The sequence below is a fragment of the Octodon degus genome, unplaced genomic scaffold (assembly GCF_000260255.1).
Source record: "Octodon degus isolate 3935 unplaced genomic scaffold, OctDeg1.0 scaffold00036, whole genome shotgun sequence".
Classification (NCBI taxonomy): domain Eukaryota; kingdom Metazoa; phylum Chordata; class Mammalia; order Rodentia; family Octodontidae; genus Octodon; species Octodon degus.
The window spans coordinates 17285806-17299648 of NW_004524612.1; the positions used below are offsets into that span (position 1 = coordinate 17285806).

At 37.8% G+C, this 13843-nt stretch overlaps 1 pseudogene; it reads right to left on the reverse strand.

Annotated features, from left to right (window-relative positions):
* Nucleotides 1-8977: 8977 nt before the first annotated feature.
* Nucleotides 8978-11447, reverse strand: LOC101564424 (annotated as a pseudogene).
* Nucleotides 11448-13843: the final 2396 nt, after the last annotated feature.

Sequence of the window (13843 nt, forward strand, 5' to 3'; positions counted from 1 at the left end):
ATATATAGTTGCATTCTCTTAATGAATAGAATGATTTGTTCTAATGGTGTTTGTAAATAGGATCTCAAGTCCGCATCTTGTACAGCAATTAATCACAAAGAAGAATATGTGCAGTGTGTTATTTGTTGAATCTGTACTTCCGATTTGATGTGAAACTGTCTCGTTGCTATCTGTTTATCAATAAAATTTTGAAAAAAAAAAAGAAATTACCAACAAAGTGAAAAGGCAACCCACAAATTTGGAAACAATCATGACAAATAAGTACTCAGACAAATGTCTGCTCTCTAGAATTTATAAAGAACTAAAAAACACTAGGGCCCCCAAATTTAAAGACCCAATTCAGAAATGGGCATCCGAGATGAACACATGCCTCTCAGAGCACGAAATTAAAGAAGCGAATAAATATATGATAAAATGCTCCACATCACTAGCCGTCTGTGAAATGCAAATTAAAACAACTTTGAGCTCTCATCTCACCCCAGAAAGAATGGCTATCATAAAGAAATCACCCAACAACAAATGTTGGAGAGGCTGTGGGGAAAAAGGAAACCTTCTCCACTGCTGATGGGAATGCAGACAGGTGCAACCGTTATGGAAATCAGTTTGGAGACTGCATAGAAAAGTTGGATGGAAATCCCATTTAAACCAGCTATTCTTCTACTGGGAATTTTCCCAGAGGATCTGAAAACATCATATCATAGGGATATATGTGTGCCTATGTTTATAGCAGTGCAATTTGTGATAGTCAAATCTTGGAAACAACCAAAATGCCCATCACCTGAGGAATGGTTGAGAAAGATGTGGTATTTTTACACAATGGAGTATTACTCAGCGATAAAGAATGATAAACTGGAAGTCTTTATATTGAAGTGGATGCCACTTGAACATATACTCATCAGTGAAATAAACCAGACACACATGTGTAAATATTGTATAGTTTCCCTAGTATAAGATCTCAAAAGAAGAAATACAAATAGAAAGGTATAGTACAAGTAAAAGGAAAGCAGAATCTCAAGGACTAACTAATCAAAAGAAGGAAAGGAGAAGAGCTAGGAAACATGACAATGTCAAGCCATACAGTTATATGCAGAAGATGGGCAAGGCAAAGATACTGAGAATCTCTGGAAGATTTTTGAATCTAGCAGTTAATTGGAAAGATTCTCACCCTGACTAACTATATATACTGATACCTGTGAACTAAGCAACTGCACTGAAAATGGTGATCTGTGATGGTAGTTTCATGCTTGGAGTGCCTGTCATTCTGGTATTCTGAGTACTGGCTGCTTCTCATGACATGCCAGTTGCTGCTGTGCTCTTTCTTGGGTAGATGATTATTCAAAAAGAAGGGGGTGGTGAATGAAGGCAAGAGATATGAAAAGGAATATAGTGGGACTGTCCTGCTTCAAGGTTGTATATGGTTAGATTTTTGGACTTATGTGTAAACATAAGAAGCATATAATCTTTATGCCTATTTTTAAAAACATATTCTAATTTTTAAATGTTTTTTCATCATATTCGATAGGGACTTAAAGTTCAACATATCAATACTTGATGAAAAATACCTGTTTCATGTTATGCCTAAGATGTTTGATATTCAGACAGATAGTGAGGTCAAGCTTAACAGCCTAGGTTGTATGGTAATAACAATAAGCTTATCTTCTGGATGATTAACAACCTAAGTTTGCAGACCAAAATTAGAGAAAAGGGAGGGCCACAAGGAAAGCCAACATTTTGGCCCTAGCCTTCCAAGGTCAATAAAGATTCAGGACATATGAAACCTTGTACTCTAATGTCATGTAACTCGGTAGTGTCCCAAAGTTTCTGATCAAGGAGATTATGGGGCCAAAGAGAAAAGTGATCGATGATGTAGAGTGTGCCTAAGGAGAGTCACATGGAGAGAAAACATTCTCTCAGGCTGTCACAGAGAGCACATTGGCCAAGCAATGGCCGTGACTCATCCACATGGCTGACACTGACAAAGGTTCTACAATCTGAGGTACAGGATCTCAGGATAAATCCTGAGGGGATTTCACTGACCTTATCAGACCCAAAAGCTACAACTCTTGTTGCATAGGTCCTGCTTTACGTTGGTCTTAACCATCCAGCAGAAAAGTATAAAAATGAAGTATAAGTAGTAAAGCCATGGTGTTATGTTGAGCTGCAGGGGACTCAGGTCAACAATTTCTGACATTGCCAGTAAAGCAGATGATCCAATACTATTATGGACTACTGAACTCTTTTAGAATATTTTGCTGAGTTTATACACCTGTAATATTTAAATGATGGAACTTAACAAGAAAAGGCGATACAGATGAATGTCTGTTTATTCAAAGTGGTTAGGATAGATATATAGTTACATTCTCTTATTTTTTTAATTTTTTTTTATTTTTATGCAGTACTGGGGATTGAACTCAGGACCCTGCACTTGCCAGGCAAGTGCTTATTCTACTGAGCTATCTCCCCAGCCCCTACATTCTCTTAATGAATAGAGGGATTTGTTCTAATGGTGTTTGTGAATAGGATATCAAGTCCACATCTTGTACAGCAATTAACCACTAGGAAGAATGTATGCAATGTGTTAATTATTGAAACTGTCCTACCAATTTGGAAAAAAAAAAGAAAGTAATCATTCATGTCTAATTCTTTGGCCAATCTTGCATGCCTGTATCTATTAATCAAAAGAGATTTGATGATGAGGATGTGTAATACAATGACCCTTGTTAAATTTTTATTTTCATTTTGAAATTCTGTACCATATGTATTGTTGCTTGTTACTCTATTTCTGTCTTTTTTTCTGTTATTTTCTTTCACTCTTTAAAGTAAAACTTAACATAAGAAATAAAAAAAGAAAAAAATAAAGTTACATTTTATTTAGACAAAAAAAGAATCATTCCTTTGTTTCTTCATGTCTGAATTCTTTAGAAGTATAATTTTCACTGTCACTGGAAGTATACAGTGATGATGTAGAGTGTGATTTAAGAAATTTTTGATGTCAGAGTCATCATCTAAACCTCTTAATTCATTTCAGTTCGATGGTGTTTTTCAGTATGAATTATCTATGGTGCGAAGAAAATCAACTGTTGCTTATTATGTGCTTATATACTTTCATAAATTATGTCATCTAAATAGTAATTCTAGATTAGTCAGGGAATTAAAGAGATAACGGATTTGGTTTCACTTGTATATACAAGTATGCTAATACTACATAGGAAAAATAATTCTATCTACATTATCACAAGTAAGCTATGAACAGATTAATACAGTTAACTTAATGTGCTTCGCATTTCAGGTATAATTACACTTTTTGCTAAGGTCACACATAACAGTTTAGAACTTGCGTTACATTCCACATAATCTTAAGGCATCCAGAGCATATGGTTTAGAGGCTCTTTGCTCATGTCTTACAGAATGCTATCCCACATAAATACTCACTGTACTCATTTAGGTCCTTCAAGTCTGTGCAAACATCCATGAATAGAAAACTCACCCTGGGCTTGACATTGTCTGGTTTCTTCTTTTTTATATGTCGAGTGGATGTCTGTCCCTCCTCATCATGGCTGTTCTTTTTACCTTTAATAATTAGAAGCATAAAAAAGAAAGATGCAATTTTAAAATGAAAATGACAAAAGCCATGAAGTGCCCTGTATCTGCTGCTCGGCAATAGGTTTTTTTGCCCATGTAAGGTGAGGACTCCACAAGGACATCAATCATGGAATGTGTACAGATATATAGAGAAGGATTGAGGAAGTAGTTCTCAGTACTTTAGGCCACATATCATGGTAGAAATGAGTAACTGCCTGGAGCGTCATGATATGGGGCTTGCAAAATGCCTCACACTTTGGGACTCTGAGTGCCCCTCTGCATCTAAGGCTGTAACTATTATTTAAAATTTGAAACATCTAAGTTATCTCCAGAAAAATATTTAATGTCAAATAAATAATGATATCAAAGTGAGAATTATCCAATTAAATAATAGTAATCATAGCTTCCTTGAATGAATTAGGTAGGAAATTAAACATTAATAACAACAGAAAGTTTTTTATGTGTTTAGGACAGTGTCTATAGGGTCTCACTCCCCAGATTGAACTTGTAGTGATCTTTCCTGTTTTCAGCCTCCCAAGGGCTGGGATTACAGGCACACACCTCCCACACACAGTCTCAATCACCATCTCAGCAGGCCCCACTGGCTAGACCAGCAGGCACATCTGGGATCAAACCCCAATCCCTGCATCTGCTCAGCAGGCACTTTAATTCACTATCGGGCCTGCCCTTCAACAAAAGAGAGTCTTACATGAAAATGTTTATAATGTTCCTCTCTTTCTGTAGTACATATTTCCTGAATAGGAAGTTTACATTCCTGTGGTAGTGGACCAATGTACCAAATATCGTTTTGTAAAACAAATAATCCATTTTCTTTGTTTTGAACATGTACACATTATTTATTTCTGGAAACTTCCACTTACCATTTTCAGACCTTGCTGGACTGACCATGAGTAACTAAAATAAAGAAAGCAACATCCCAGAAGAGGGAGGGATGCCTGCCTAGGTGAAGTATTTTCCATCTAGTATTGATAGGTTAAACTTTAAGTCTTGGGGCCGGGGAGATGGCTCAGTGGAATAATCGCTTGCCTGGCAAGCGCAGGGGCCTGAGTTCAATCCCCAGTTCTGCAAAACAAAAAAAACAAAAACAAACTTTAAGTCTTTACAGAATATGGAGAAAAAAATAAAAAAATAAAAAATATCTAAAAATCTGAATAAACAATTACATATTTTTACACAGAAATTTAGAAATCTAAACATAAACAGCATTGTAGCAGGACAGTCTGTGACCTTTTTTTTCTTGTCTCCTTTTTTCAAATATCCATTTTCATTTCAATTCATTCACCCATCTTTAAATCCCTTCACTCATTTTCTTTTTTGTTTATAGTTCATGTTAATGTTGCTCATACATATTTTTGTTGTTTTTTGAAGAATAAAAAGTAGTAATAGGGGCTGGTGAGATGGCTCAGTGGTCTAAAGCACCTACTTACAACAAGCTAAGCTAAGCAAAGCACAGGGACCATGGTTCAATCCCCCAGCACCGCATGACAGCCAGCCCCGCCCCCTGGTGGGCTGAGCTGGCCACACACAGACACAAAAAATGAATGAATGAATAAATAAATAAATATTAAAAAAAAGTAGTAATAAAAAAACAGTATTAGAAATGATACAGAGTTTCACTAAACAACGTAACAGAAATTCAACGGTGGTTGCTCTATTTCCTAATGTTATATTCAAATTAGTGACTAAAAGATTTGTTCTAACAGTGTTTGGACAGGACATCATGTCTGCATCTTGTACTCTGAATCACCTCTATGGAGACAACAATATGCAATGTATTAAATATTGAAACTGTCCTACTAATCTGTTTTGTAACTGTTTCATTGCTATTTGTTTCTCAACAAAATTATTAAAAAAACCAAATTAGTTGTTAGGTTACCTATTATAAAGGTGCAAAATTCATTTAAAAAAACAGAAAAATTAAAAGAAATAAAAAATGAAAAATTAAACTGCTCATTTCAACAGGTCATCAGATGTTGGCACTGCAGTTATCCAAATAATCCTTTTTTCTTTTCTCCTTTTTTTCAAAGAAAGAATCCCTTCTTTCTTTTCTCATTTTCCTCATCCCAGCTTTTTTTCTTTCCCATTGAAGAATCTCTTTCCCTGTCACAGTATCTATTGTTCCTTTCAGAATTTATTTACTCTTTCAGGTTCTTATAGTAGTGAGAAAATGTGATTGTTTGACATGAACTACTGTAGGAATTTAGGGCTTGTATATTCCATGTCATAAATCTTTATCCATCCCCACCTTGATCTTCCTCTCAGTCTCCTGGCCTGTTTCATATTTATGAGACATCTATGGGATTTAATTTCTTCTGTATATTTTAATTCTATTTTTTCTTAGTTTGCCTTACTCAAATAAGGGATAGCATACAGTGTTTAAGTTTGGTGTCTGATTTAATTTCATTAACATTATACTTCTCAGGTGCTTCTGTTTTGTTTCAAAGTTATCAATCATTGGAGAGAAGCCATACCACATTTACTGACACCACATTTTCTGGATACTTGAAATGGTTGCAGGAGATACAGGTTGATTCGTGGATTTAGCTATTAGGAATTGTGCTCCTATACCTATCAGGATGCATATGTGACTGTGATATGACACAGGGGTATTTTTTGAAAATTACTAACAATGGGAAAACTAGGACTGGCTAAATAGCTCAGCAGATTAAGGCACCCGCAAGCAGGCTCAGGGGCCGGGGGTTGGATCCCTGGCCTGCCATGCTGGCATCTGCCCCTAGGTCTCTGACACAGCAATTGAGACTGGGCATAGTGGCGCGCACTGTAATCCCAGCTCTTGGGAAGCTGTAAACAGGCGGATCACTACGAGTCTGATCTAGTAGTGAGACCCTGAACACCTGTAGATCCTTCCCTAAAATAGATTTTAAAAAAAGAAAAGAAAAGAATGGGAGAACTGAGTCATATGGAATTTCTACACTCACTTCGTTGGGAACTTCCCACGCTGCTGTGAAGGTTGGCTGTCTAAGTTTTCATTCCATGCATAATTTAGAAGCATGCCTTTTTCATCACAGATACCGTATCAGTTGTTATTGTTTTTAAAGAAAATCCCACACAAAATTTAAAAAAGATACGTTACAAACAATAACGAATTTCACTGAACAAAGTGATAGGAATTCACCAATAGCTGTATTGCATATTATTGTCTTCAGAGCGGCTGTTCAGGGTGCCAGGTTGTTGTTTTTTACTCCCTGCAGGCTGCGCTGAGGAAGTTTTCGCCCGCACTTCCTCATGGCCGGCGATGTCGAAATTTTTTCATGTTTGTTGGATTTTTGTCAATGTTTTTATAAGTATTTTTCATCTCACTCGCTAATTTTATGCTTGGATCTTTTCTTTTACGTGATCTATCTTATGAGTCGTTTTCTACTCCACAGAACAGTCTCCTGTATAAGGAAGGCCTGGCAAGGTTTTTGTTTTTCCAATTTCTTATGTTTTCTCTTTAATGGATTGATTAATGGATTGACTATTTTTAAAAGCACCAACATCTGTATTATGGCATAAAGTAGTATTTTATACATGAACTCATTTTACAGTCAAAACTTGTATATACAACTATAGAGAAACCACTGCAGAGATAGCCCCAATATAAAAAAAAAAAATGCTTGTAATTCAAGTCCATTCAGCTGTTTGACACATAAATTGGAAAATATTTTCTCTGTAGAAAATAGTAAAAATGACTTTTCCAGGTTACCCCAAAAGCCCATTTAAACAAAAGAGAAGCTCGATTACAGATTTATAAACTTGGTTTGAGTACTGGGATCCAGAAGAAACAATTAGCTTCATTTACCAAAACATGAATTTTTTAAATCAAATTGTATGAGGTGAAATTGCTATTAATCCTTTCCTTTCACTCTTTAGACCTGATTGTTCATTTATCTTATCTTTATAAGACATTTATTCCTATCTAAAATGTGCAATGTTTTGTTGTTATTAAAGCATACCCTGTATTTGGGCAAAACCAGAATCTACTACATTAGAGCCCATAAAGCACACGTGAATAGGCTGCCACCCAGCACGTCCCCATAATTCCCTGTGGCTTGACAGGACACCAGGAAGGATAGGAATAAGGAAATGAAACTGACAAGGAATGAAAGTCAAGAGAGCTCTAAGAGGGCAGGTGACACCTAGACAGGATTCAAGGAAGTTCAGACAGAAAAAGGCACCGCCTCAGGATCAGGTGATGAGTTGCCTCTCAGGGCCCTTTCTGCAAGGTGCTCAAGGTAACTGAAGGGAAAGGAGATGAATTGTGTAATTTAAACTTTCTTCCAAAGCTTGTCCCAAGGTTCCCATCACTACGTACTTTATAAAAAGGCCCTGCAACCCACTAGAAGTTAACCTCTTGATGGATTCACAGTACATTAAGTTGTTGGCATACTCTTCAGCAATACAAGACTGATACTCTCACTTCCTTCATTTCATTCTCGGTAAACAATCATCCTCCAATAGGAAGAAATGGAGCACAACCATTTCAACTCTGTCCAGCCTCCTCACTCCCAAAGAAAGAGATGGAGCCATCTCAAGCATTTGAAATCTCTTCAAGTCACTGGCTTCCCACTAAAATGTCCTATAAATGCTATCTGTGGATATGCTGAAGCATGAATCAACATGAGATAAAAACATATCAAAATGCACACTAATGTGGATAAACTGTACTGAATGTATTTCATCCTCCAAACCTAGAACATATTCCAGAAAAAAACCTGTTACAACTCAACTAAGTTTAAAATTTCATTTCAAAACACTGCTCTACATCAGTTCTCAGAAGATAAGTTCCAGGACCACATGAGTAATTGTGTAGCAGGAGGCCATGGAATGCCAATTACAGATGAAAGCCTTGGCTTTCAAAGGATAAAGTGGTCCTCCAGAGAGTACTGCTTCCTTCAGGCTTTTACTTTAGGGAAGGACACTACTATAAGGAAATACTCTGGGAATGGGGATGGGGCTTAGTGATAGGGCACATGCTTAGCATGTGGAAGACCCTGGGTTCCATCCCTAGTACTACAAAAAAAAAAAAAAAAAAAAAAAAAAAAAACAACAACAACAACAAATGATCAACATACAAATACAGTATAGGCAACTATGTGCTTGATTCTATCTTACAACCTAGATAATATATTAGAATAAAGTTGTAATAAATTCATTTTCCTTTTTAAATGAAAACATGATGGAAAGCAGCAGCAATAGTCAGAAATGACAATGATCAAATGAAATAATTGAGATGAACCCTTACCCTCTGGAAGGGTTGGGAACTGGCCAAGTGGTCAAAAGAAAGTTGTGCTATTAATTGTATGAAAAATCGCATTCAGTTTCACATTGAAAACATAGTTCTGTTTCTGCCATATAAAACCTCTGCTTGTTATCATTGACCAAATGCCTTGCTAAAACTCCACTTCTGGCCTGTGCTATGGGGTCTGCTACTGTTATTGCTACCTCCTGATCGCTGTCCCCTGGAGTTTCTGTTTCCATCATGCTGTCCCCTGAAACCACGGCCACCTTCCCCACCCCTGGAACCTTGAAATCCTTCCTGTGGTCCTTCCAGCGCTGGCTGCTTTGTGGCCACAGCAAGCTGCCAGCATCTCGAGTCATGCCATTTGTCATGTATTTCTGTAACTGCAGCAGTACCGACACCAAAGCAAACACCCAGCCTCCCTTTGAGGAAGACCTTTCCCTTCACTTTGGAATCAATATCCTCACCCAGTTGACCCTTAGGTTCTTTCCAAGCATAACTACTATTAGGCATTTGAATTGAGCACCTTACGTTCATGGTCACAAAACCTGCCTCCAGGGGCTGGGGAGATAGCTCAGTGGAATGAATGCTTGCCTGGCAAGTACAAGGTCCTGAGTTTGATCCCTGGTCCTGAGTTTAATCCCTGGCACAACAACAACAACAACAACAACAACAACAACGACAATGACAACAAAAGGGTTACAAAACCTGCCTCTGAGTGATCAAAGAGTGCTGGTCCACGGATGTGGCGCCTGAAGTGTGCGCCAGGGCTGCAGCCAGGGCCTCCACAGCTCCCTTCTCCTCTGTGTTTCTCAGCTGACTACTTCAAGTGGCCAAAGGCAGTGGGAGTCACAGAATCCAAAAGCCTGATAGTATCTTTGCTAGAAGCTTTTCTTATTTCTATTGGAAAAGGGACTTTTTGTATAAATTTAATTCCTGCTTTCTGCTCCACTTGTGCTAACTGATATTCTTCCTTGCGCTGATAGAAGCAGACACAAACCCTTGTCCTTCTGGCTTGGCCTGTCTGCTCACAACGATGAATATAGGAGTATATCCTTTGGTAGACAGCTTTGTCCAGCCAAATCAACTCAGGGATATCTAATCCATGTGCAGCAACATTAGTTGATACCTAACTCCAAATCCACCATTATGCAAAACCTTTCAGGATGATTTCTCCTTGCTTCTGTGGAATGTCACCGTGTAATGATGGGCATCCTGCTTGATGGGTGCATTCCGTGACAGCTCCCGGGCTTCTTCCTTGGTTTCAGAGAGGACAATAGTGTGCCCTTGATGGCCACTGTCTACACAGATCACATCTCCAATAACTGCTGCCCTCTGAGTCCAGTGGCACTTCATGGCTAGATGCTGCACAGCTACTGTTGTTTTCTGAGTCTTCTTACCAATCAGGTCCACCTGTTCATATGTAGATTTCATGTATTTCTTAGCAACATGAAATACCCAACTTGGGCAAGTTGCAGAAAAAAGCAAAGTTTGAGTCTTTTTTGTAAGCCACACAAAGAATCTCTTCCACTTGATCAGCAAAACCCATATCCAATGTCTGGTCAACTTCATCTAGGACAACATGTTTAAGTTTGGAGAAATCCAGCTTGCCGTTCAGGAAGTGGTCTTTGATACAACCATGAGTCCCACCCAGGATATCAATGGTTGAATTTGTTGATGCATTCAATGAATGCAATTGATGCATCTGTTCAATTTGACCTCCGTATAGTGTTCCATCATAAAACCAAGCCACTGCCAGTTTTTTGTGAGGTCACTGACGTCTCTGCTTACTTGAATTACCAACTTCCTTGTAGGTGCAGGCATAAGTATCTGGGGACACGAAGAATAAATATTCTTCGTGTCTTGCAGCTGTCCCTGAAGTTTCTCTATCAAAGGGATGGCAAAGGAGAGTCTTCCCGGTGCCTGTGCACACCTGTGCAATTAAGTCTTTCCCACGATAGACATGGTGACAGGTCTTTGCTTGTAGAAGAAACAGAAAGGTCACCCCTCGAGCACTGTGAAGCTTAACAGTTTCTTCAGATATGGGAAAATTAGAGAAAGGGCCTTCTCTTTGTTCCACGGATACTTCCTGCTCTCTCACTGTTACCTTCTTCACTGGTGGCACCATTGGAATCAGCTTCAGGAGGAGATAACCCAGTTTTCAGTCTGGGCCTTTTCGCTCCAATTTCTCCATTGGTTTCTTTTTCTTTCTTCATCTTTTTGGGCTTAGAGCGCCTATGTGGTCTTCAGAAGGCTCCTTACACTCTATTGCTGTTTTGATTTTAGGACAGACAACTTCCTCTTCAATGGGCTCCTTTTGCTTTTTTGTACTTTTGGTTTTAGGGGAAATAACTTCATCCTGGAGTGGTTCCTCTTGCATTTTAGCCTTTTTGGATTTAGAAGGACTCATGCCAACTTCTGAAGGCCCTGCTTTCTTCCTAACAATGTTAGCCTTAGAAGAAATATTTTCTTCCTTTCCTTCTGGTGACTTCACAGCCTTGTTAGAATTTGGCTTTCTTTTCTACCTTTCTTCTCCTTTCCTTTCTTTTTCCAGGGCCATATCTGATTCCAAACTGGCATTAGTGCCAAGATTTCCTGGCATCACTCAGCACACGCTGCCCAGGCCGACTGGTCTCCTCAACCATGTGCAAAGGGAGCTGATTCTTAATTCTATAATTTTTAAAGGTGTCATTCTGTGTGTCCTCTATGTAGGCTATCATGTTATCTGAAAATAAAACTTAGAATTCTGCATTTTTCTCATCCCCCTCAAGTGAATGCTTTCTTTTTTCTCCCCTTAAAATGATTCTGACCATTGGTGAATCATAATCTAACAGCTATTAACAAATTCCATTAAGATCGTTCTGTATCTGTGTTGTTCAGAAATTTTTTAATCAAGCAGTATTGTTGGATTTATTAAAAACTTTGCTTTTAATTTAGCAGTATTAACTTGTTAGTTTAGGTATTATTTTTGTCTATATGGTGTATTTTAGGTATTTATTTCCATTTGTGCTATTCTGGTTTAAATCCTAATTGGTCATGATACTTGACTTTTTTTAGTGATAATGTTCATTCTATTCACAAATATCTTGCTGAAGCTAGTTTTCATCTATGTTCCTAAGGAGACTTGCTGGAAATGTTTTTGTACTTTGCTGTCTGTCTGCTTATGGGACTAGAATGGTGCAAACCTCCACAAATGAGTCAGAAAGAATTATATCATTTTCTAATTTATGAAATAGTACTAGGACTGTTGCTGATATAACTTACTAGAAGATTTTGTAGAACTCATGATTACATAGTATAAATTTGCTACATATTGTGATTTTTTACTGTATGTGTCAATTTGTTTATTTATTTTTTAAAATTTAGTACGGAGGCCCACAGGGTTTACAGGGTCTCATTACATAGATCAGACTCATAACGATTCTCCTGTTTACAGCCTCCAGATTGCTGGGATTTCAGGTGTGCGCCACCACTCCCAGTTTCAGTTGTCATCTCAGTGTGCCCCAGGGACAGGGCTGGCATGGCAGTCCCTGGGATCCAACTCCCAGGTCCTGCATCTTCCTAAGCATGCACATTAATCCACAGAGCTATTTGCCTGACCCTATTATTTCTTTATTAAGTATTTATATGTATTTTTGTTAAACTGCAATGCTGTGCATAGATTTAGGAATGCATCAAATTCTGCAAATGTTCCCATAATTTTTCATAGTAGTTACAATCTTCTGAATTTATTTATTTATTTATTTATTTAGTGTGTGTGTGGCCAGTTCAGCCCACCAGGGGGCGGGGCTGGCTGGCATGTGGTGCTGGGGGATTGAACCGCCGTCCCTGTGCTTTGCTTAGCTTAGCTTGTTCTAAGTAGGTGCTTTAGACCACTGAGCCATCTCACCAGCCCCAAATCTTCTGAATTTTAAAGTTGTCTACTGTGATTGAGTCTTTTCAAATTTTTACTGAATGTACATTATTCTGCTCTCAATACGTCTTGTAAATTTCTCTAAGGCTTTATTTTCTACATTGTTTAAGAGAAGATCTATGATTGGCTGCTTGTATATATTAATACTTCATGTCACTTTCTGATTTCTGCTCTGAAAGAGCATGTCAAATTTTCCTTCACGTCATTACTCATTCACCAAGCTCCCCATCAGGGAATCAAATTCCACAGCACTTGTCGTTCAGTCTGTTTTATGCATCACTACAGAGACGTTATTCACAGTGCAGCAGAGGTATATAGAGTATTGATGTATTTTAAAAGTAGCAGTGAAAAAAATCTATCTATATAAGTGAATTATGGATGTATATGTAGATTTAGTTATGACCTGGAACACTTGTGTGCTGAAGAGAAAGGGCTGCATCTAAATAATTCGACTCAAACACCTTAGCCTATAAATACTATCTTTGGAAATAAAGAAGCAAAACATGTCCCTGGGAAAAGTTCTCTTAATAATAAAATTTTCACACAAAGTACAAGATATCCCCAGTATACTACACCCTAATTTTAGTGAATTCAAAAGTCAAACTAAATGCAAAAAATAAGAAAATTTATGCATACTTCTGGGAACATGAGAATATAATATAAATGTACTTTGGTGTCTGTCTGCTTATGGGACTAGAATGGTGCAAATGAGTTAGAAAGAATTATATCATTTTCTAATTTATTAAGTAGTACTTAATAAAGTACCCTTTGAGGGGGATGAGAAAAATGCAGAATTCTAAGTTTTATTTTCAGATAACATGATAGCCTACATAGAGGACACACAGAATGACACCTTTAAAAATTATAGAATTAAGAATCAGCTCCCTTTGCACATGGTTGAGGAGACCAGTCGGCCTAGGCAGCGTGTGCTGAGTGATGCCAGGAAATCTTGGCACTAATGCCAGTTTGGAATCAGATATGGCCCTGGAAAAAGAAAGGAAAGGAGAAGAAAGGTAGAAAAGAAAGCCAAATTCTAACAAGGCTGTGAAGTCACCAGAAGGAAAGGAAGAAAATATTTCTTCTAA